Genomic DNA, 23,720 nt, shown 5'->3' with positions numbered 1-23,720 from the left:
TAATTGTTTTTCACCAAGTCAGAATGTAGAAAAGAGATTCCAGGACTCTGAGCTTAAGAGATGGATAACAGCTTCATTATCATTTTAACAACATTATAGCTACTGTGTAGGTGCCAGATCCAAGACTCTTTGCATAATGCAATTGTACTTATTTCTCAAAACATTCCTGAGACTCAAGATGATTTGCATTGGAATATTAATGACACCATAAAGAACATGAATTAAGTGAGAAATAAGTAGCTCCATTGGGCAATAGAAGAGCTACAGAGGAAGACATAGTTGCCATCCAAAGAGGCAGAAATCAAAGGGATTACAAAATGGGGCTTGAAGCTGTTGTCCCTCCCAGGCATGGTCATGCTTTCTTTCCATTGTATTCATTTGTTTTAGTTTACTTTTGTCTGTCTCTGCATCTGTTTCCTCAAAGCAGAGGAAATCCCTTGTAGTTGGCTCTGGATGCATCATTCATGGCCAGCCCTGAAAACATTTCAGGATTCCTGGCCTTGTAATGAGTGGGCAAGGGTCTAGAATTTGAGTCTGATGACTGCTGAGCCTAACTGAAAGATGTTCTAGCACTAGGCTCTGTGCTAGGAACTTTCGAGCACATGATCTACAGATCTTCCTGAACCAGGAATGATTAGTTCCGATTTACAGGTGAGTCTCAGGGATGGTAAAAAAGAAAAGGCAGAGGCACCAAGGCAGGGAGTCTTACATGGCAGAGTCTGAGACTCATTTGACTAGGGAGATGAGTCCTGCCTGGATTGGGGTAAATTTGGGTGGGGGAGGTTGAATGACCTTGGAAGCCGAGCTGAGGAATCTGAGTATGGCTATGGGAAGCTAACAAATGACAGGACTCCTTTCCTCCCGTGTGTTTTATGAAAACCCACCCACAACAAATACGGGTTCCCTCAGGGTTTGCACACTCTGCCTGGGGAGAGATGACAGGTGTGCCTACAGCGTTCGCAGAGGGCCCTGCTTTTCCAGTAGACAGAGGGGTCTACTGAAAACATGGGGGAGCACTCTTCCCCAGGAAGTATTCTCAGTTGAGTCCTCCTTATGTAGAAAAAGATTTTTAAACACTTTTAAATGTTTATTTATTTTTATTTTGTGTGTATGGGTGTTTTGCTTCCAAGGGTGTCTATGCATCTGTCATGACTGGTACCCTTAGAGGCTAGAAGGTGTCTGATCCTCTGGAACTGGAATGATAGACAGCTGTGAGCCACCATGTGGGTGTTGGGAATTGAACTTGGTTCTTCTGGAAGAACAGCAGTGGGTATAAAAGTAGAGGTGTAAGGACACCTTCAGGTATGATTTTTTTTTCAGGAGCCATCCTTGTGTTTTGATACAAGATCTCTTGTTGGCCTGGAACTCACCAAGTAGGCTAGACTGCCTGATTAGACAGGGATTCACCTGCCTCTGTCTTCCTAGTGCTGGGCTTGGAAGTATATACAATCATGTCAGTTTTGTTTCTTTTTTATAGTATCGTGTGGTGTGTGTGCATGCCCATACTCATTGCTGGCCTTGGTCTTCCTGCTAGAATTTTCACTCTGTCCAACTGAACCTAGCTCTCCTCCGGTGACTTGGTCACTGATTTCCAGATCTGTCTCCAGAACTCATGTGTGTACAGCCCACTCCTAACCAACACATACGTAGAGTCACTGCCAACCAAACAACAAGAACACTTGTCTTCTGCTTGTGCTCCGGGGCTCATCCTTGGCCAAAATCCATCATTATCTCACCATCACTACCCCTAAAACTCATGGTTATTGCCGGTGAAATATTCTGGAAATGCATGGTGGTTCTGCTGTTTCCTTCTCAAATCCAACACATACATGCGGATGAGCCAGACTGGAAAGAGAGGCAGGGAAGGAGCCTAACAGTCTTGATTCAATAGCAGGGTCTGGGGCAGTGGGGAGGTATGTGTTCCTGCAGCTTGTGTTTGAGATAAAGTGACCCACAGCTGGGAATGTTCTGCCTAATGTCCACAGAAGGAAGAGCATGGGAGAGCCATGGTAGCAGTCTGTGGAAGGATGAGCCCTGAATGGGCAGATGGGGCTGGAAGGTCAAGTCTGCCCAGCAGGCCAGACTTGGATGTCACTTCTCAACAATGATAATTATTTTAGCAGCCCAGATTGCTGACACCTACAAACAGTCCAGATCTTTCCAATCCATATGCAAGGCAATTTCCAAAAGATTGTCTCAATTATTTCTTACATCAGCTCCATAACCTTGGAAACTTACTATTCCTGTTTTGCAGTGACACCAAGACACTAACAAGCTAAGTAGTTTGTGCAAGATTACACAGTAAGTGGTAGGGCCAGGAATTGAACCCAAGAATTCCCACATCATAATTCCATCCAAAACAGAATAATTCAAAGCCTAGCTAACAGCTATTGTGAGTAGAATGTAGAAACATCACAAAACAAAAACATTTGATTTTACAATGTGATTCACACAGACCTGGGCTGCCAAGTGCAGTTGAGCAGGCATTATATGTACTACACAGTACTGGAGAATACTCTCCACACAGCACAGAAGGTGTCAGGCACGTGCTTCCTTGGTCTCCATATGTGCTATGAAATGCATTCACAAAGGTACAGATGTGAGGAAAGCACATAGTTGAATACCTCCAACTATCCTTCCTTTCTCTCCACTACATATGCTGTAAGGCCCCTTAAAGATCCTTCCATTTTTACACCTAAAAAATTAATATGGAGACTTGATGCCCTCTGTCAATGAAGATCTAAATGTAGAGTTTATGGTGTGAATAAAAGGGGGAAATGTAGATTCAATGAACTGGCAGCCTGGTAGGACTGGTAGGATAGATCCCTCTGCCCAGCGAGCACGCCAAGTCCCTGATGGCTACGCATGCTCCGCGCTGGGGTTAAAGGCACCTCCTCGTTGGTACAGCGGAAGCTCCCTCAGAGCAAAAGCCCCTACCGTCGGGTTCCAAAAGCATGGGATGCCATGTTAAACACACCAACTGAAGAGACGGGGTCCTGGACGCTCGTTTTTGTCCTGTTCGTTTGGGCAGCAGGAGAGCTGTGTTGCTTTTCTTTGGAGATGTGTCGCAGGCAGTCTCAAAAACTTTGTGCTTAGGATGGCTAAAGTACTGACCCACTGATGATTGCACTAAAGAGTGAAGCTTTTAGATGATCCAGCTTTCAATAAAATAATTGTAGCTGGGCGGTGGTGGCTCACGCCTTTAATCCCAGCACTTGGGAGGCAGAAGCAGGCCGATCTCTGTGAGTTTGAGATCAACCTGGTCTACAAGAGGTAGTTCCAGGACAGGCTCCAAAGCTACACAGGGAAACCCTGTAATAATAATAATAATAATAATAATAATAATAATAATAATAATAATAATAATAATAACAACAACAGTATACCCAGATTTGGTCCATGACTACCTGGAAATTTTGAATTTTCATATCAGAAATTGTAAGCAGAACACCCCATGGCTCTGATTCCTACATCCCTTGCAAAGTCTACAAAAAGTCTTTGGAGTTTAAGCTATAGCAACACCCCATTTTGTTGCTGTGGCAAGATTTGATCTCTATCACCTGTGAGACCTGCATGCCATTGAGAACTGACTTGCCATTGGGAACTGGCTTATCAAGCCATGTGTGACCTGAGGCTCACTACACATGTGGTCATTAGGCTTTGAATGGAATGTTGATGTCAACACCCTCTTTCTGCCCACCTTGGCATTAATGCTTGGTTTGAATTAGTGGTAAGAAATGCAACAAACCTATGAGAAATTTTCCTTGCAGAGCACTTCCTACAAGGCTTGACTGCAAAGAGGAAAGGAGTATTAACTAGCTTTCAGGAAATCCCTCTTTTGCACATTAGTGAGAAGTTCAAGGTAAAACTCAGACAATAGATCCCAACCATATTTGTAGTCCACAGTAAAATGGGACAAAATGTTAGTGTTGATAAAATGAGAACATTTCCTCATTTTATTCCACACATATATTGGCTTTGTTCCCCCTTTCTTGTAATAACTTCTCACCATAACCATAATGGCACTTGTATGCATTTCCAAAGGATTTTTCTTTTTTTTTTCTTTTTTGTGCATTGAGTTATATAAAGTTGTTTCAGTAAATCCATTAGAAAGTCTCATTCCCAACTCTGACAATCGAGCTATAAAGATTCATGAAGAAACCTAGATTTTGAAGAAGCCGGAAGCTGCAGCTGCAGGGGCTATCGCATTGGTTTACATCATAGCCTTTGTTTGCCAAGCCAAAATGGCCTCATTTGCAGCATGCCATGAAGGTCCTCAGCCTGCAGCTGCAAAGGCTGATTTTCTTTGTCCACATCTGTCATTCAAGCACTGGGGCTTCAAACCACCACCCACTGTACTTCAGATTTGTCCCTTCAGGTCTGTCTCATCAACTTGGTGTCCTCTTCTAATAGCATGATGAAGATGGGGTCCCTTATTAACATGAAACAAAGTCCTAGGCTTGGAAGTTAAGCACTTGCAGCAAGGCACAGTGATGTGTGCCAGTTGTCCCTGATACTTGGGAGGAAAGCAGGTTCCAGGACAGCTAGGGCTATATAGAGAATATGTAGGCAGGCGAATAACACAAGCTCTGGAGTTCCAGGACAAACAAGAGTGTCTCGGAAAACCATTATTAAGGCATTTGGTGAGGAAGACAACATTTGAAATTTAGGTCTGTTATGTAAGGTATCCATCAAATGCTCAACATTCCTTCTTGTACGTCGCCATGGTTGTTTTCCTCTCTTTTGGTCAGTCACGTGACTAAACAAATAAAGGTTTTCTTCCTGAAGAGTTGAAGAAACACACTCTGTTTAGAAGCGTAGATGCTTCCTGTTAACTAACTTTCCTGTAGGTTGGAAATGCCAAATGTACAGAGTATGTTCCTGCAAGACAAGTTACAGTGCAGCATCAGCGCTTGGAAACTGAGCTGGCTACCATGGGGACTGTGTGTTAGACAGCCAGCTGTGTTTGAGCTCCTTCCTCCAGATGCTGAGTAGTTCTTCATTCATTCACTTAGCCTACCATTCACACAAAGCTTTTATTGAGCATCAGCCTTTTTGGATCAGGAAATGGGAAAAGTATGAAATGGTGAAAATTCTTGCTACTTACTAGATAAGCAGGTTCATCCAAGTGAGTTCGAGGCCAGCCTGGTCTACAGAGTGCGTTCCAGGACAGCCTCCAAAACAATACAGAGAAACCCAGTCTTTAAAACTCAAAAAAAAAAAAAAAAGTCATCCAAATGATGTGTAATTTCATTATAATGAATACTTGTATAGCACTTAAGGTGTATCCAAAGCTCTTCTACATGCTTGATGTTTATTATTATGTGTGTGAACCCTCACAGACCCTTACCAAATGGCCACTATTATGGTCCCGTCTTATGCAAAGGTATAGAGAGGTCGACTAACCAGCTAACAGTAGAGCAAGGACTTGACTCTAGCTGGTCATCAGGTCCAGGCTCTTTGGCCACCATCTAATGCACATGAACATTTCTGTAAAATTAAAATATCATAGCCTTAGGTCATTTTGGGCAGAGGCTCACTGGAGGTCAGGATTCCTAAGCAGAATTTGAATGATGACGGAGTCGTCCAAGGAAGAAGGAAGAGGGTTTTATGGGAAGCAAAAATAGCAACAGAAAAGCTGGGGTTAGGAAATGAAGCATGAGAGGGGGAATTAGAGGAAACCTTTAGACAGAGCCTTGAGACCTCATGTTAAAAGTTCAAACAAGTCCATAGATCCACAGGCAGCTGTATCAGCAGGGGGCTGACTCATTCATGAATTGATATTGTTCAGGGTTGAAGGGAAGGGAACCTAAGAAAGCATCAGTGGCAAGATCTCTATTCAGAAAGTGCAACGATACTGAGGCCTGAGAAGACTCCAGCATCCCTCACCTAGGGCTGAGCACAGTTCTTCTGATTCATCCTGGAAAACCATGTACAATGTTCTGGATTACCCCAGAAGACCCACCCAGGCATTGACTTCAGCCTACAAGAAGCCCAGGATCAGTGTAAAAGGCAAATTGTTCCAGAAAGGATTACAAGAGTTTGATGGAACATCAGTGCTAAAGAAAAGAACCAAGGTGCCTCATGCTGGCAAGCTTTGAGAGAAATAGAGAAATCCGGTAAAGGTGGCACTTGGGAGCCTGTGAGAGTAGGTGACTTTATTATAATTAGCTCTGTGGCACTTTCTGCCATCTGATAAAGAGATCTCAAGGTCCTTTGTCATTATCCCTTTAGGTAGTCACCACCGTAGACAGCATGTGAGCAAGTCTTGCCAACACCAAGAGAAGGAATTCACATGGGTTTTGCTCTGCCATTTCTTGTCTGTTCTTCCCTGGTTATGGCAGTTTGAATAGCACATTTGCAAGGTAGAGGGACCTTTAAGAACGGAACCCTAACAGCAGGCAGTTTGGCCTTGGAGGGCATGCCCTTAACTGAGGCTACTGGGGCCCCAATCCCTCCCTCTGCATGCTTTCCATGGATTGGACAGGTCTCCATTTGCCATCACCCTCCCCACAGTGGGCTGTACAGTCACAGGCCCAAAGAAACCAGGGCAAAGCAACTCTGGATCGAAACTCCCGAAGCCACAAGTCAAAAGAAGCCTTTTCTCTTTCTTTAAGTGGATCGTCTCCGCTATTTAGTTACAGTGATGGAAACTCACCACCACACTGGTGTTTCCTTTGGTAGTTTCTTCACTTCTCCTCAGCCTCATACATGTTCCTTCAGAGGCTGGGCAGTAAGTGGTAAATGGTATAAATGGGAAAGAAGAATTACCTCAGTTGGAATCCTGGTTCACAACTCTTCATTTGGGTAGCTTGGGAACCATGCTTGATCCTTTTGGGGCTCACTTTTCCAAACCACAGACTGACGCTGTGATCAGTAGGTACCGCCTAAGACTAAATGACTTAAAACGTGAAAGACTAGAATTCACATCTGGCTATTTTGGTGCTCAATGCTTTGATCCTAGCACTTGGGAGGCAAAGTTAGGTGGATCTCTATGAGTTTGAGGATAGCCTAGTCTACACAGTGAGTTCCAAGTCATCCAGGGCTACATAATGAGACCTTGTCCCCAAAAACAAAGCAACAACAACAAAAGACTAATATTTAATCCAGCAAACATTGGCTGTGTGGTTACAACTCCATGACTCCCATTTGTCCCATTGTGGTTTCAGAATTTTTCCTCTCCTGGAAGCCTGGAAAGATGGACTCTTCCTTCTCACCAGCATACTGTCCCTGTGGCCAAGGATATAACAATATATTATTTTTGCCCCCAGGAATCCCCTTCTACTTCTCCAGAAAAGGTGTCCTAGGCTACCTGGCTGTTCACTACATCCAAGTCCTTTCCCAATGAACTACCCTTCCCCCACACACACTTAAGGAAATGTGACGTATATTTGTTCTGCGCAAGGCAGGAGATGAGGCTGTACTTCTTTTTAAACTCAATTTTATGGCCTAAAATTGTGATTGAGCCACCTAAACTTTTAAAACGAAAACCCACAGACTGAAGAGATGATCCTATGTGGAATTCGAGTAGCTTTGTTTCAAACGAAAGAGGTCCCCATTGACGGGGCTGAGAAAGGATTGAAAGCCAAGACTTGAGAGGCAGGGAGATTCATGTTTGTTGTTTATGGCCCTGTGCCTTAAAACCAAGATCGTTATCGGTTTGCTCCCCATAAACCAGGAATGCTTGCTGTTGTAAGGGTTAGAGTTGAAAGCTATGGAACACATAGTACCTGACACACAGTGGGTTCTCACAGGGCTCTGGCTCTCTCAGCTATTGCTGCTGTTATTGCTGTGGCCATGACCCCATTTCCACCCAAGCTGTGACAGGTGTGTGTGTGTGTGTGTGTGTGTGTGTGTGTGTTTCCGTATCACTAAGAAAACAACAGCAAAGCCATTGTGAGTACACCTAAAGTCTGAAAAGTTTCTTCAGCAAAACTGTGAGATCTTGGTTTGTGCTTCAAGCCATTTGATTAATTTGTTGCTGGTGACACCCAGTAAAAAGAAAGTACAGAGTGGCAGTGTAAGCACTGTCTCACTGTTGTGATCGGCCATCATAGATGCTAGCTATCTAAGCTGAAAGTGTCAATAGTGGGACCCCTTGGGAAAGAATCCCATCACCTCTGAGGCCAGCAGCTTTCAGCTGCAGGGCCTGTCATTTCTGTGAGGCTGGAGGTGGGTTCCGTACTGCAGGATGCGCTCTTTGAGGAGACTCAACAACTACTGCAACATCCCAAGTAGATGGTGAGGCCACTGACTGCCTTATTTTTTCTGCAATAAAGATGTAGATATTGCTGCTGCTTTTAGATTGTTTAATAACTCTCGGGGGTATATGAATAACCTCAACACGAAAATGTACAGCTGTTAGCTTTATCTGCAGCTACATTTAAAAAAGATGAGACTACTTCTCTGGAATTATAGAGGAGGAAGCAGAGGTACCTCTGATCCCTGGGAGCATTGTACAAATGACACCAGATTGATCCCTGTTCCTGTTCCAGGAGGTAACCTTGAGGGTCCTTCGAATGCAGCAGAACAAAGCAAGGTTTAGGTTACATGCGGTGGATACAAACTCCCTGGGAGAGCCAGGAGCTGTTAGAATGAGGATTCCAGCTGACTGCTTTCACCCCTATTTTTTTTTTATTAGTTATCATGCTCTCTGGCATTACGAAGATGATGATGATGATGACAGTACCCCTTCTAATTTGGTTTTAGATATTTTCAAGGATGAATTTGCATTGAATCATAACAAAACTAGCATGAGGAAAAGCTGAAATTAAAATAAAACGTTCTGTAGTCTCTATTTGATTATATAACAAAAATTACAAATTAGAAATATTAGGAGCTGAACCTGCCCCCCCTTATCTCCCCCTCCCCCCTCTCTCTCTCCCTGTCTCTCTCTCTTTCTTCTCCTAGGATTTACAGGAATGAGACCGAACAGAAGATAATAGCTTTTTTATCCCTGAAAACACAGTGATTTGATTGGCTGGAAATCTCCCAAAATGAGAGCTTCAGATCCCCTAAAATTATCATCAAAAGCTGTTCCTAGCTCCAATTCTGATAAGACACTGACTATTCCTGTCAGCTCTTAAGAGAGCTCTGGCTACTTCAAACACTAAAGAATTAAATCAAAGAAGCTCACAGACTCTAGAAGACCAGAGATGCAACCTCAAAACCCATCTTGGGAACAACACAAGCTCACAGTCTCACACCACATCAACAGCTCGGTTCAGGTGTTGCCGTCTCTGGGGGACCGTGCACTGTAGCTGGTACCCTTGCTTCTGATAGTAGATATCCCTCCCGCTGAAAACCAAACCAACCTGAACTCACAGGCTTCTCTGATTTCTCACCTGGCCTTCCACCACACAAGTGATAATGTATCTAGACCCAGGAAGGGAGACAGATAATGGAAATCCAGAAAGTGAAATCATTTGCTTTCCTTCCCATCCCACTCTACCTGTTCCTGTTCCACTGGGAGTCAGGTATAAGGAATGCATGTTAGTGTGTTTGTTTTTCAAGTTTTGAATCTTTACAGTGCTATTAATTCTATTTTCAGAAGCCAAATTTGGGAGACGTTAAGTGTGTGTGTGTGTGTGTGTGTGTGTGTGTGTGTGTGTGTGTGTTTAATCCTAGCACTTGGGCCGGGCAGTGGTGGCACACACCTTTAATCCCAGCACTCGGGAGGCAGAGGCAGGTGGATCTCTGTGAGTTCGAGGCCGGACTGGACCGATAGCCTCCAAAACAATACAGAGAAACCCTGCCTTGTAAAAACCAAAAAAAAAAAAAAAAAATCTTAGCACTCAGGAGGCAGGCAAATATCTGTGAGTTCGAGACCAACCTGCTCTACAGAATGAGTTCCAGGACAGCCTCCAAAACAATACAGAAAAACCCTGTCTCGAAAAAACAAACGAAAAACACCATTGCCTATTGTTTGTTACAACGGTTGGTTAGTTGGTTGGTTGAGTGTGAGGGGGTGTTATGATAAAGCATGTGGGGGAGCTTGGAGGATTCCATGGCAGGTGAGGGTGACTGAGGCGGAGGGACAAACATGCCATGCCGACAGAGCTTAAGTGAGAAGTTTTATTAGAAAAGGAAGAGGGGAAGGAAAGAGAAAAGAGGCCAGAGACACAGAGAGAGAGGACAGACAAGAAGAGGGAGACAGGAAAAGTTCTGCCTGCCACAGGGGAACAGCAAGAAAGAGAAGAGACCAGAAAGAAAGCGTAAGAGGGCAAGGGTCTCTCTTTTTTCTTTCGGCCCAAAATTTACTTATTTTTATTTCATGTGCATTGGTGTTTTGCCTGCTTTTATCTCTATGTGAGGATGTTGGAACCCCTGGAACTGGACTTACAGACAGCTGTGAGCTGCCATGTGGGTGTTGGGAATTGAACCTGGGTCGTCTGGAAGAGCAGCCAATGCACTTAACCGCAGAGCCATCACTCCAGCCCAGGGCTCTTTCTTTTAAAGGGATCCTTTGCACCTCCGTGTAGACTATACAACCATGAAACCCTGGGCTGACCAAGGTATTGCCTGAGTGCATTCTGCCAGGTGACAGGCAGGCCAGCATACAGAGGGTAGTTGAATGGATGGCTATTTGGTTGGTTGGTTGGTTGGTTGGCTAGTTGGATTCATCCTTGGTTTGGTTTTGATTTTGCCAATGGACTTGCTTATTTTTCCAGTAAAACCAACAAGAGCCTTCAGCATCCAGGCAGGTAAAAGCAGAGGTAGAAAGCCGAGGGCACGGGGTCTCCCGGCCTGTCACACGCCTTCCACCAAATACTTAAAACTGAGGACAAGAAACTGTAGCCATCAGGCTCAGAAAGAGGTGGTCACTGCCGACTCATTCCCTCTCACTATCCACTAGCCTTAGGCTCGGGGACAGAAAATAGCTCTGAGCTCACTCTTCACTTCCAGTTTTGTCAATAGTAATGGTCCAGCATTTCTTAAATCAAGTTCCAAGATATTAGTACACATAAATGGGTTAAAAAAGCCAGCTTTCTCACCTTTGTGAAAAAAAGTATGGAAAATCACAGGTTTGTAAAAATTAAAGACATTTTACACAGAAGGACACTCGAGCTATTCTGGCATACCAGTGATGTCACTATCTAGGTGAAGTATCTTCGGTTTCTCTCTGAAGAAATTTTTAGAATTTTTCCAACTGTTGGACTAGAGCGCTGTTTCCAGTTATATATCTAAGGACAAGTCCCTTCTACTTCTTGGTAGCTGGAGGTTTTTATTCCTGCTGCCCCCCTCAGCCCCAAATAAATACATAGACACTATATTAACTATAAAACTGTTGGCCAATGGCTAGGGCTTCTATTGGCTAGCTCTGTCTTAATTATTAACCCATTTCTACAAATCTATGTATTTCCATGTGGTCTTGGCTTACCTGAAAATGCCCAGACCATTCCTTTGGCAGCTACATGACATTGTTCATTGTCTATCTCTACCTATCTTTGCCAGAATTCTCCTTGTTTCCTAGTCCCACCCATATTCCTGCCTCTATTTGTCAAACAGTGTTTTATTTATCAACCAATAAGAGAAACATATACAGAAGGATATCCCTCATTACTTCTTGGTTGAAGTGGTCTTAAGTGCCTCTAATATGACTTAATAATTCTAGGAGAGAAAATTATTTTCTTCTTACTCAGCAATTTCATATAATAATTACTGCAAAGCTTGTAGATCCTGAAGAAAGTTGAGGTCACCTAGGAGAAGCCAGACCTGCTAGGTCTCCTACCCTAAAGGATCTGGGGCAACATTCCTTAGTGAGGAGAGAGCAGACACTGTGGCTCACAACTCAGAGTCGTCCAGAACTAACAACAGCTGTTGCAGCTTTTAATTAAAAGAGGTGATTGAAGGACAGCCCGCTTCCAGCCTCAACCCTTTTAAACACCCATGCTTATGTATTTACCCCACCATCACCACCACCACCCCACCACCCCAGAGAAATGAAGATGTCACCCAAGTTCTGATCCAAATGCAGGACAGGGCTGGAGTTCTGGGGAGATAATGATTTAGCCTGGTGGAAGGTGGGAAGTTGCCCGGGACTGTCTAATATCTGGTGACAGTTGAAACTTAACTCCCTGTGGAAGTCGGTGTGCAACCCAATGTGCCTCCCGGTGCCCTGTTACCTTCTTCCTCAAATGCAATCTACCTGTCCCGGAGTCCAGCACCTCCTCCTCAACAGTACCTTCGTTTCACCAACTCATTCCTCACCCGGGGTGAATCACTTACCCAACAGGAGCCGCTATGGCCTCCACTTTGTATTTTTAGTATAAAACCACAGTTGTCATAACCGCTCAGTCCATGCTGAGTGTCCTGCTGAAAATCAGTTTGATCAAGAGGAGTCCGTGCCACAGCTTTGTACTAATTATGAAAAGAGCGGCGTTCTGAAACCCTGCAGCCTGCTGGCTCAGGTTTGGCAGCTGCTTGACCAATAGTATAGCCTCACCTACCCCAGAAGCCTGCCACAATATGTCCAACTATATACCTTGTATCGGCAAGCATAAGAGGACTTTGCAAATTGAAAAGTACCTCCCAGGTGGTGTGCGGAGCAGTCAAAGACAACTCTACCCAGAACTGGGTCTCAGTATAGACTAACCAGGTAGAGCCATAAACCTTTCTGAGCCTATGTCAAGATGAGGAAGAAAGTGATGGATATAGTGGCATAGGCCTTTAATTCCAGTACTCAGAGGCAGAGGCAGGCGGATCTCTGGGTTCGAGGCCAGCCTGGTCTACATAGTGAGTTCCAAGACAGCCAGAGCTACATAGGGAAATCAAAACAAAGCAAAACAACAACAACAAGAGGAGGAAGAAAACAAATGAGGTCATGTAAAGATGTTTTTTAATACTGGATTGTAGTAAGCACTCAATAAGTGTTATCTATCCTAGCCATGATCATCATTAAAGCACAGAAAATGGACTTTTTGACATTGTTGGCATTTTTATTCTAATATCAACCGTGTCTTCTATGATCCTCTTTCTTCCTAACACACCAGCGTCCATTGACCTTTCACTGTAACCCTTCTCGACCATCACAACACTACCAGATGCTGCTTAGGGACAATAACTGATAGCATGCTAACTGAAAGAGACAAAATGGTAGATTTGCAGTCTCAATACTGTAAAAATAAAATTCAAGTATGAGTATAGAGACAGTTCATGTTTTTCATGCTCCATGTATGTGTGTTTTAGATGCCAAGCATGCCTTACATGACAATGTCTGACAACATAGTTCACATTTCACTTACCTCAGCTGATTAATAGTTACTGCATAAAGTAAAACTGCACCGTATCCATCCAGTCCACAAATCGCCATGCAAATGACAAATGTATACCATGATCATTGACCAGTCATGGCTGGTTTCCAAGTCTCTGTGTGACTGGTCAGTTCATGCACAGACAGAAAAGTATGAGGTTATGCAGCTCTCTTATCGCGATGTGGTGTGCACACATGACAAGATTTCCCAAGAGGGAACTGGCCAACAATGATGAAAGTGCAGCCAAGAAATGAAAAATAGTAACAGTGGGAAAGAAGAGAGTTGAAACTCAGCTGGGTTATTGAAGAAATACCTGGCCACAGGACTAGTGAGAAACTACTTTCATCTCCGTTTTCCTATTTTCCAAGATGAAGAGTTTTACATTTTCTAACATAAAGATTGTTTTCCTATTTTCCAAGATGAAGAGTTTTACATTTTCTAACATAAAGATTGCAGAACACTTGAATCCCACCCCTCAGCGGATTACTATCGTCAGTCTGCATGATTCTTTTAGTCCTACACTATCACGCAGTGGCAACTGCCTTATGTGAGTCTCACTGTCCCCCAAAAGGCCCATGTGGTAAAGACTTGGTTGCCAACCTGTGATGTTTCTGGGGAGTCTGGAGCATTCAGGATGTGAGGCGGAGTAAAAGCACGTTTATGCCTCTGCAGAGTTGCCGTGAAGGAGAGTGGGACCTCTTCTATTTCTCTCTGCTTCCTGATGGCCATGAAGAGCTCTGCCCCGCTGTGTGTCCCCTGCCATGAGGGAAAATACAGCAAAACATCATGTTTGTCAGAACCATAGCTGACTCTAAGTAGCTCTTCTAAAATTACCGTATTTGAAAATACTCAGCGATTAGCACACATTCTTCTCATGACCTGGAAGAAAATGTTATTTTAAAATAACAACACCCCTCTCCCAACACACACATACACTTGGTCTAAATTTCAGCTCCCTTGAGAACTGAAGAAGTCTTTTTGGCTTTTGCTGCATTCAGGTCCTTCAACCAAAACAAGAAAGATGTCTTCCTGCCTATAGCCCTATAAAGCTTTTGAGTCAGTGTCTGTAACCTTTTTAAATTATCTTCTTACACACAGGGACAGTGTATGCACGCGTTCTCTCCCCAACCTTGAAGCCCTGTTGAGTGCTCTACTTGTGTGTGTGTGTGTGGGGGGGTGTCAGTAAATCCTTTACCCACCTCTCAAAAGCCTGGCAGCAGTTGCTAGGGGAAATTACTAAAGGGTCAAGGCTATATCAGCTGACATTGGAACACATTTTAGTAAACTATGTGTTAAATGATTTAAGCGGTCTACACATCTAATTAAAATTTTATTCCTTTTCTTCAAACGACATAATTATTGAGAGTCTAGAGGGCCCTGAATCATGATGGGTACACTTTGGTTTCCATAGTAACAGCAATGCAGCCTCAGAATCTTAACACATTTCTTTGGTTTAAGGCAAATGGGGTTACAATTCTTACCCAAATATACAGGCCCAGACAGAATTATGATTATTATGTAAGCTACAAGTTCTACTTATTAGCTATTATTTATTTTTAATTAACAGGCTAACTTACAGATAATTTTTTTAAAAAATGCATGCCCTTTGTTAAAAATATATGAAGGACGGTGAAAACAAAAAATTAAAATTCTTTATGTAGTCAACACCTTTTTTATTAGAATGAAATGCAGTTTTATTATGATACAGGAAAGACTAAGCCATTAGGGAGGAGAGAGCCTGGGTAGCCCCTCAAAATAATGGGAAACAAAAGTGGCATAAACATCTCAAGACTAAAATTCTAACCACAGTGCAGTCATTGGAGTTTTTCCACATTTTCTAACTTCAAAGCTATAATAAATGTAACAAGTCACTTGAACTGTCAAAAGGGCAATAATTTTACACCAAGAAGAGCATACACATCTGGCCAAAACACTGAAACACTCAGGTTCCCAAGGCGCAGGCCACACTGCCCAGCCTGAGGCACCCCCATGGGGGGCAGGCTCCACGCCCATCCTACCTCCTGACCACGCCCACTGCAGAGGTCAGAAGAGGACCTGCTACCTCCAAGCTGGTTTGAGAGCCCCGCTGAGAGCAAGCATGCTTCTGCTGTTGGGACAGGTGATTGATTCAGCCCTCTATGGTGAGATGCACCTATGATCACCCGGACACCTACACTGGGTGGCTCTCAGATGAGGAACCCTTTTCCTGACTTTCTAGCCAAAGAAAGACTAAGGCTGCATCCCAGAGTCATCTGCACAGGGCCTGTCCAGAGCAGACACCATGCTGACTGCTCCGGGACACAGAGGCACACCCAGAGGTTTGTGTGGTGCTTTTTTTTTTTTTAAGGGCCGGCTTTTTAATTTGACCCCAAACCGAGCAGTCGTGCACGCGGAGGGGCAGTATCATACTATTGTGTCACTCAGTTGAGCACACAGAGAATTGTGTAGTACTTTTTGCTTTTGATGGTACCCTGCAGAGGTACAGGTCACCGCACGCCCCCAGCTCAGCGTGGCATTAATGACCCCATATCCCCATCTTTACACACACTGGAAGAAGCATTTGACAAGGAGAGAAGGGTAGAACTCCCACCACACACCACAGTTGAGGAGCTCTCTCTCTCCTAACCTAGAAAATGTTCGTAGGGTAGTCTCCAGCCTTCACCATTCATCCTTTCCCGTGAGCATAGAGACTGTGTGGGAACAGAGACACAACATTCCCGGGAAGCTTAGCTGCGCTCACCCTCTCCTCTAACAAACTGTCTCTCCTCGCCAGCGTGCTAAATTGTACCTGGGACAAGCAGGGAGTAAGTGACTGCTAATGGAGGTATGCCACAGGCAGGCAGGCAGCTGCTGCTCTCATGTTCTTGTCCCCTGAAATGACACTTCAGATGCAGGGCCTCAGCCGTTTGAGGCTGCAGTGAGCGCAGGATTGTGCCGGACAGGTGATCTCACACTCTGTCATGGCAAACCCAGTTTTGAGGCTTTCTGCCCTGCTATACTTTATACACTTCATCTCAAGAAGGAAGTCCAGGTAACATCTATTCTTACTTCTGGCTACCAAAGCCTCGTTTTTTGATGGTAACTTGATGTTTTTATTATATATATATATATATATATATATATATATATATATATATATATATGCACACACACACATCCCTCTTCCGTTTTTACAAAGTTTATCTTTCTTTCTTTCTTCCTTTCGGTTTTTCAAAACAGGGATTCTCTGTGTAGCTTAGACTGTACTGTAGCTCACTTTGTAGACCAGGCTGACCTCAAACTCACAGAGATCCACCTTGCCTCAGCCTCCCGAGTACTGGAATTAAAAGTATGTACCACCATGCCCGATTACATTCCTTGTCTTTAAAAGAAAAACGCTCAGACTTTTTGAACCAAAGGTCAAACAAAATAGCTTGGCATGGATGAGTGAGTTTTTAGGGTGTGTGAGGTGGGGTACAGGGTGGATTACTGATGGGACCTGGTGTAATTAGGTTGTTTGCATACATCTAGAGACTGATTAAGAAGAGGAAATGAACCCGCTTCCGCCCCTTCTGTTCCTGGGTAGGAAAGTGTCAGCAGTGCCATGAACTAAACCGCCAAGGAGGCGTTTAAAGAGGAGAGGATTGAAAGAGGAGAGCACAATACAACATGGTCACTATGAAAACTGTGACATCAGAAAGGGCAAGAGGTTGGGGACAGGAGGGGTGGCTCATCAGTTAAGAGCACCAGCTGCTCTTCCAGTGGACCCAGGTTCAATTTCCTGGCCCCCAAGGCAGCTCACAGTTGTCTCTAACTCCAGTTCCAGGGAATCCAACACCCTTACAGATATACATGCAGGCAAAAACACCAATGCACATAAAATAAAAATAGAGACATTTAAAAGAAGGAAATGGCAAGAGGACATCCTTCTATCTCAAGAAGACAGTTAATATGGGTGAATTTTAGATACTAGTACAGATCAATTACCTGCTATAGACTGAAAAGTACTAGTTTTGCCATATGGTTACCGACTATGGTTCATTACAATTTCTCAGTAAACAACAGCTTGCCTTCCTTAGATTCTGAGGCAATAGTAGGTCTTCCCATTCTGGTTTTAACACTAAAATATTGCCAGTGGTTCATTAATGACATTCTAGAATGAATGGAAGCTCCAAGATCTTCAATCTGTATTCTCTTTGGAGGACGTTGGGTATTCCGCTTGTGAGAAAATGTTTTGCTTTAACTTCTGCTAAAATCATAGCCACTCACTGTTTTCCACAGCTGTGAAATACTGCGAGTCTTGTTACTTGTAGAACTAGTTTGTGTTCCTGTTGTAACCTTTTTGACTAAAAAGCATCAGTGACAAGGGACAAGCCAGGGAGTAGGTGTTGCTTAGTATTTTTCTGTCTTGTCTGGCAACAACAATTCTCAACCCACATGTCACAGACACATGAACTATGAAGTCTGTGGAATTTCAGGAGGGAGAGAGAGAGAGAGAGAGAGAGAGAGAGAGAGAGAGAGAGAGAGAGAGAGAGAAAATTTCCTCAGAATCAAGAGCCCTCGCCTGATTACAGAGCTGTGAAAGAAGGAAATTGGGGAGAGATTCAAAATCTATTGTAGACTGATAATTACAAAGTATGGTCCTATCAAATCATCAGATCCAAATATTTTGTGCAGTGTTCTGTTCGCTCCAGTTGCCAGTTTCAAGATTAGGAGAAGTACAGTCTTTCTTATGGACCCCAGGGCTAAAGGTACAGAGGTCAAAGATAAGGACTCAGGATGTGCTTCTTTACACAAGGTAGCAGTGTTTGTGTCCTAAGGGTAGTGGCAAATAACAGGATCTGGTGGACACCACGGAGATGTCCAGGTTCTTGTGTCCCAGAGCAAGGAATTGGGCTGTAGAAGCCGAGACCTTTCTTAAGCAGTTCCAGGAATAAAAGGGGCTGTGGCTGCAAGAAAAGGCTAAACACCTATGGCCTTGTACTCAGCATATTGTGACTTTTATAGGCCCCTTGCATAGAGCAGGGTGTGTGTGTATGTGTGTGTGTGTGTGTGTGTGTGTGTGTGGTGTGTGTGTGGTGTGTGTGTGTGCGCACACACACGAGTGTGCAGCTCCACCCCCAAGCCCCTCACCTGCCCCCCCCCATCCCTATGGCTGCTCTATGTCCTGTTGGCCTGGGTGGGAGGTTTTTCTATCTGGTTTCTTTTATATGCTGATTCTGATCTCACTCTCCACCCTACTTCCCCTCTGTAGCAGTGGTCTAAACCATGCTAGAGGCCCTGGACTCTGGTTAAACAGGAATCCTTCCTTGGTTTGTGAGCACAGCTTCCCTTGTGGGCAGGTCAGCAGATTGTAGCACAAATAATAAAAACCTAGGGACAGATATTGGGGTTCAAGCTGAAGATCAGAAAAGCAAAGAAGCCAGCCCCTAGAGAGTTCTCACCTCTACTAAGGCTCAGACCAAAGGGGTCCCCCAATCCTGTCTCAGACTGTAGGCTGCAATGATCTTCATCAAACCTCTGCTCTCCACCAGACCTCAGACCGCACTGAGCTGCTTTATATTCCTCTCTAGTGCTGGGATCAAAAGTGTGAGCTCTTTTTCACTCTTATGTAGCCCAGGGTGGCCTTGAACTCACAGAGATCCTTCTGCCTCTGTCTCCCAAGTGCTGGGATTAAAGGTATGTCCACCACTGCCTGTCCCCTATGGCTAACTAGTGGCTTAAATGTGTGACTAACTAGTGGCTTAGCTCTGTGCTCTGATCTTCAGGCAAGCTTTATTTGTTAGAGTACAAATAAAATATCACTACTGCAGATGGAAGAGTTCCCTAGAACAGAGTCCCAGTGCCTTGGTACAAAAGTTCATAGGCCCAAAAAGGGCAGTGAGAATACAGTCAGCCCAGCAGAAACTACTTGTTTCACAAAAGGCAATGGAGAGAACTCAGGTGTGATGGGGCACACCTTTAATCTCAGTCCCAGGGAGGCAGAGGCAGGTGGATCTCTGTGAGTTCCAGAATAGCCTGGTCTACATAGGAAGTTCTGGAATTCCAGGAATACATAGAAGCAATGCAATGTGTGTCTCATCTCAGACAAAAGGGGCGTGTGTGCTATGAGCCTATCAGATTGGATTTGCTGCTCTGCTTTTTATTTAGTTTCTGACTAACATATGTAGGTATACTTACTTTATAATAAGCATTTTTATAAGAGCCTAATTGCAATGTGCATCAAACATCATTTCCACACAGTCGCATCACCTGTGTGGCGTGTATATTCATCCCCATATGGTTCCTGTCATGGAGTAAAGTCAGCAACACAAATCGTCTAACATGTTCAAGGCTCACCCAGGCAATGTGGGAGCCGGGTGATGTGGAAGGCAGAGTCTGCGGTGGAGAGCTTAGCTTACATTTACAAAGGCCGGGTTTGTGCGCACCCAGCCCTGGAACACAGGGAAGAACGTAGCGGCCGCATGGTAAAATGAGTCTCTGTGGTTTTAGAAGGAGATTGATTCCAGCTGAAGGCAATCAGTGGCGAATATCTGGAGGGGGGGTGTCTGCCTCTGACCCCAGAAGGTTAAATAGCATTTCAGGTGATTCTTAACCTTTCTAATGCTGCGACCCTTTTGGTTTTTCTTTTTTTCGGGGGTGGGAGGTGGGGGGGTTTGAAGTAGGGTTTCTCTGTGGCTTTGGAGGCTGTCCTGGAACTAGCTCTTGTAGACCAGGCTGGTCTCAAACTCACAGAGATCCTCCTGCCTCTGCCTCCTGAGTGCTGGGATTAAAGGTGTGCACCACCACCACCTGGCTATTTTTTTGGTTTTTCTTTGTATAGCCTTGGCTGTCCTGGAAATACAGATCTTTGTAGACCAGACTGACCTTAAACTCACAGAAATACACCTGCTTCTGCCTTCCAAATACTGGGATTAAAGGTATATACCACTACCCCTGGTCTGCTGTGGCCCTTTAATACAGTTCCTCATGCTGTGGAACCAAGATAAAATTATTATTACTGGGGCTGGAGAGATGGCTCAGAGGTTAAGAGCACTGCTTGCACTTCTAGAGGCCCTGAGTTCAATTCCCAGCACCCACATGGTGGCTCACAACCATCTGTAATGAGATCTGGTGCCCTCTTCTGGCCTGCAGACAGACATGGAGGCAGGATGTTGTATTCAAAATAAATAATTCTTTAAAAAATTATTATCACTATAAATTATTTCATTGCTACCTCATAACTGTAATTTTGTTACTGTTGTGAACTGGATGTAAATATTTTATATGCAGGGTATCTGATATGTGACCCCTGTGAAATGTTTTTTGACCACCACCCCCCAAGAGTCAGTAACCTCAGGTTGAGAATCACTGATAGGCAATACAGAGATAATGAAAAGGGCCAGTTGGGGCTACTTTCCAAGCAAGGGAACAGGGGTGAGCACCAGCGTGGACAGAAGAACTAGGCCTCATACATAGATGGGTAAGTCAGGCTGGACTACAGGAGACGTAAGGAGAGACAGCTCCCCGTGCTGTGGGGCCACGTTGGACGATGGCTGAGCCTCTCTGTACCCTGGTTTCCTCATTTGTACAAAGGTGACGAAGGGTTGATTTAAAGGACTGTGTAAGGAACAGATGAGCTCAACAATGGGAGATACTTAGAACGATCTGTTCACACAGTCTGAGTTCTATAGCTGCCCATCAGAAAGATCAATGAGAAAAGTAAACGAACCCTTTCAAAGCTCTGCTTCTAGGTACACCACACTCAGGTCCACTATCACTCTCTGTGGTGACTGAGCACGGAGGCAGCTGTATCCCAGAACCTGGAAATGTTTTTGGAGTGTAGGAAGGGCCAGGACTTGGAACAGAGTTGACTCTGAAAGCAGACAGCTGCCCCCTTCTCCCAAGTTTGTTTGTTTTTAATATGGAGTTTGAAGAAAGAACAAGAAGCCATTTTCCCACCACTCTGGCTTTCTCTCCAACAGAAAAGTGCCCCCATGTTCAACTTCCTTGGTCACGAAACGATTAAAAAGAGAGAGAAGAGAGAAAAATAGCTTAGCCATAGAAAGGAGAAAAATGAAAAGTAATTGACTAAGCAAACCAAAACAGCAGACCCCAGCAGGAAATCACAGTAGTAAGTGTAGCGAGAGACCACACAGGGGTTCCAGGGCCACAGGGGTCCCACAGCCACAGGGAGTCCCAGGGTCACAGCTCCTTGTAACCCTTCATGCCTAGTGCAGTGGCCCCCAAGCACAAACCCCATCCAGTGGGTGGCCAATCTGGGCACAGGGTTGGAGACAGGTGCTGACAGCCCCTCTGTCACACTGCCATGTCCCTGAGGCAGCATAGCATCCTCAGCCACTCTGGCTGGCCATCTCCCTTAGTGGACAGGTCCTGCATCATGACAACCTCCTAGGTTAAATTCTTTCTGTTAAACATAGAAGTAGATGCTTTTGAGGGCCTCTACTCCCCCCACCCACATACACCCATGTTTTTTTGGAGACCAACTGACTAGTCAAACCTCTGGGTGGCGTGGTACCAAAGACCCCAGGTCCTTTAGGTCTGACAGAAAGCCAACAAGGTCCATCTTCAGTTCAATAGCCCAATGTCAACCCTTCTCCAACCATATAACCCAGGCTCCTAAAGAGTTATCAGAAAGCTTGAAATCACAAATCCGAACCCCTGTACTTTATGAATTCAAGGTGACACTGTTTCTATTCTAAGCTCTAAAAACTACAACATTCTGATTTCTTCCCCAAGACTACAGAAAAGAAAACAGTTGCTGCTTTTCTCCACCTTTGCAGAAAGCCCTCCTTTGATTTGCCAAGGGGAATTAGTGCCACAAGCACAGAGAATTACAGCAGTGGATGGCAAAGATGTGCAGAGGCTTGGGGACTTAATTTCTTCTCCATTTAGTGCCATTTTTCAGAAGCACGGGAGTAATGGGACATAATTTAGTCATCAATAGGGATCACAATACTCTCTCCCAACTGACTTCGGAAATCCTCTGGACTCTCTTGGTGTTACAGGCAAGGTGGGAAAGGGTGTAGAATTACAATTGCCTTTCTGTTGACATTTAGCACAGCGGCTATGGGTCTTCAACAGAATCTCTCGGTTTGCAAGGGAAGGTAGTAACAGCAGAGAGCCTCCTCCTCCCCAGCTACAGCTAAATAGCAATCTCCACAAGAAGCCTTTATTTTTCTGTGATTTAGACTTTTAAGGCAGCAATTTTATCTATAACATCTAAGCCCAGAATTTATTTTTAGATTCTTCAGAAAGAAGGTTGTGCTCATTCAACTTTGCCTGACAATATAAGGGGTGGGGGGATATTTTTTTTAAGTATAGATTTTAATTAGCTAAGCAATTTGCTTTTCCCCGAACCATCAAACCTTGGTCGTGGCCAAAGGCACACGGAACTCTGGTCAAAGGAAGGGAGCAATGACAAGGGCTTGCAGCAAGCTGCAGTTGCCAGTAGTCTGGCTAGTGATTTGCATATTTTTTCATGACCTATTAACAACACTTAGCTTTGAAATGAAAATTGAATGATTAAAGAAAGTTTATCTGGCGGTCATTTTTAGAACATAGAGGTAAGGTGTATTTTCACCACAGGCTTGCTGAAGCAACTGGGATACACTCCTCAGAGCCACACCTGGGGCTTCTCTTGACCTCCACTGGAGTATATCATGTATGCCCCCTCACCCCACCCCCAGGGAATGTCATGGCTCACGGCTCAGGAAAGTTGGCTGGCTCCAAGAGTCCCTCAGGCTTTTCTAAGTTTCTAAGTTTCCTGACAACTTAGAAAGGCACCCGAGATTTCATTCTGGTAGCTCATCCTCTCCCAGGGTGAGGGGATCTTTTGCAGAATTTTCAGATCAAACCCACCAGTCCTGCTCCAGGGATCCTGCCAAAACTCCATCTTTTACATGTGCATTTTCTTCAGAACTTTCCAAATCTCTGTGCATTCACTAAAAGGTTCAAGAACTGCCTCCAAGCTTGAGTTGATACTTAATGGGGGGGAGGGGGAGGATTCTCTTTTGATCATTTATGCACATGTGAAGCCATGAAATAGGGACACTTGGATAAAAGCAATGGGCCCCTGAGGACATTGTAAAGCCATTATCCACAATACTGGAGTCTACTTATCTCTATATGTTAATGTCTTTGAAAAGGAAGAAATGGTTTATTCACTTTGTGAGTCTGAGTCTGAAAAAGTCACCCAGAAGTACTAAGAATAAAAAGAGAAAAATTGCTCCCACTCACCCACTCTCCTCCTTAGCCATCTACCTGTCCTCCACTGCGGAAGCTTCCACCAATGACAAGGCCAATGCCTTCCCACCAATGACAAGGCCAGTGCCTTCCCACCAATGACAAGGCCAATGCCTTCCCACCAAGGACAAGGCCAGTGCCCTTCCCACCAATGACAAGGCCAGTGCCCTTCCCACCAATGACAAGGCCAGTGCCCTTCCCACCAATGACAAGGCCAATGCCTTCCCACCAATGACAAGGCCA

The 23,720-nt window shown here is 44.4% G+C and overlaps 1 long non-coding RNA gene across 3 annotated transcripts in view; it reads right to left on the bottom strand.

Moving 5' to 3' along the window:
• The window catches only part of LOC106021348, a 150,817-nt gene that overhangs the window by 74,478 nt on the left and 52,619 nt on the right, over positions 1-23,720 (bottom strand). For 2 of the 3 annotated variants that reach the window (XR_005876289.1, XR_005876292.1), the window contains exon 6: positions 13,854-14,009. This is a non-coding gene — a long non-coding RNA (uncharacterized LOC106021348). Of the gene's footprint in view, positions 1-7,085; positions 7,231-13,853; positions 14,010-23,720 lie in introns of those variants that run through there. The other variant, XR_005876291.1, reaches the window with a different exon arrangement.

This window comes from Mesocricetus auratus, unplaced genomic scaffold (assembly GCF_017639785.1).
Source record: "Mesocricetus auratus isolate SY011 unplaced genomic scaffold, BCM_Maur_2.0 Super-Scaffold_15014, whole genome shotgun sequence".
Classification (NCBI taxonomy): domain Eukaryota; kingdom Metazoa; phylum Chordata; class Mammalia; order Rodentia; family Cricetidae; genus Mesocricetus; species Mesocricetus auratus.
The sequence above is the reverse complement of the archived record's forward strand: the minus strand, read 5'-3'. Positions and strand labels throughout refer to the sequence as shown.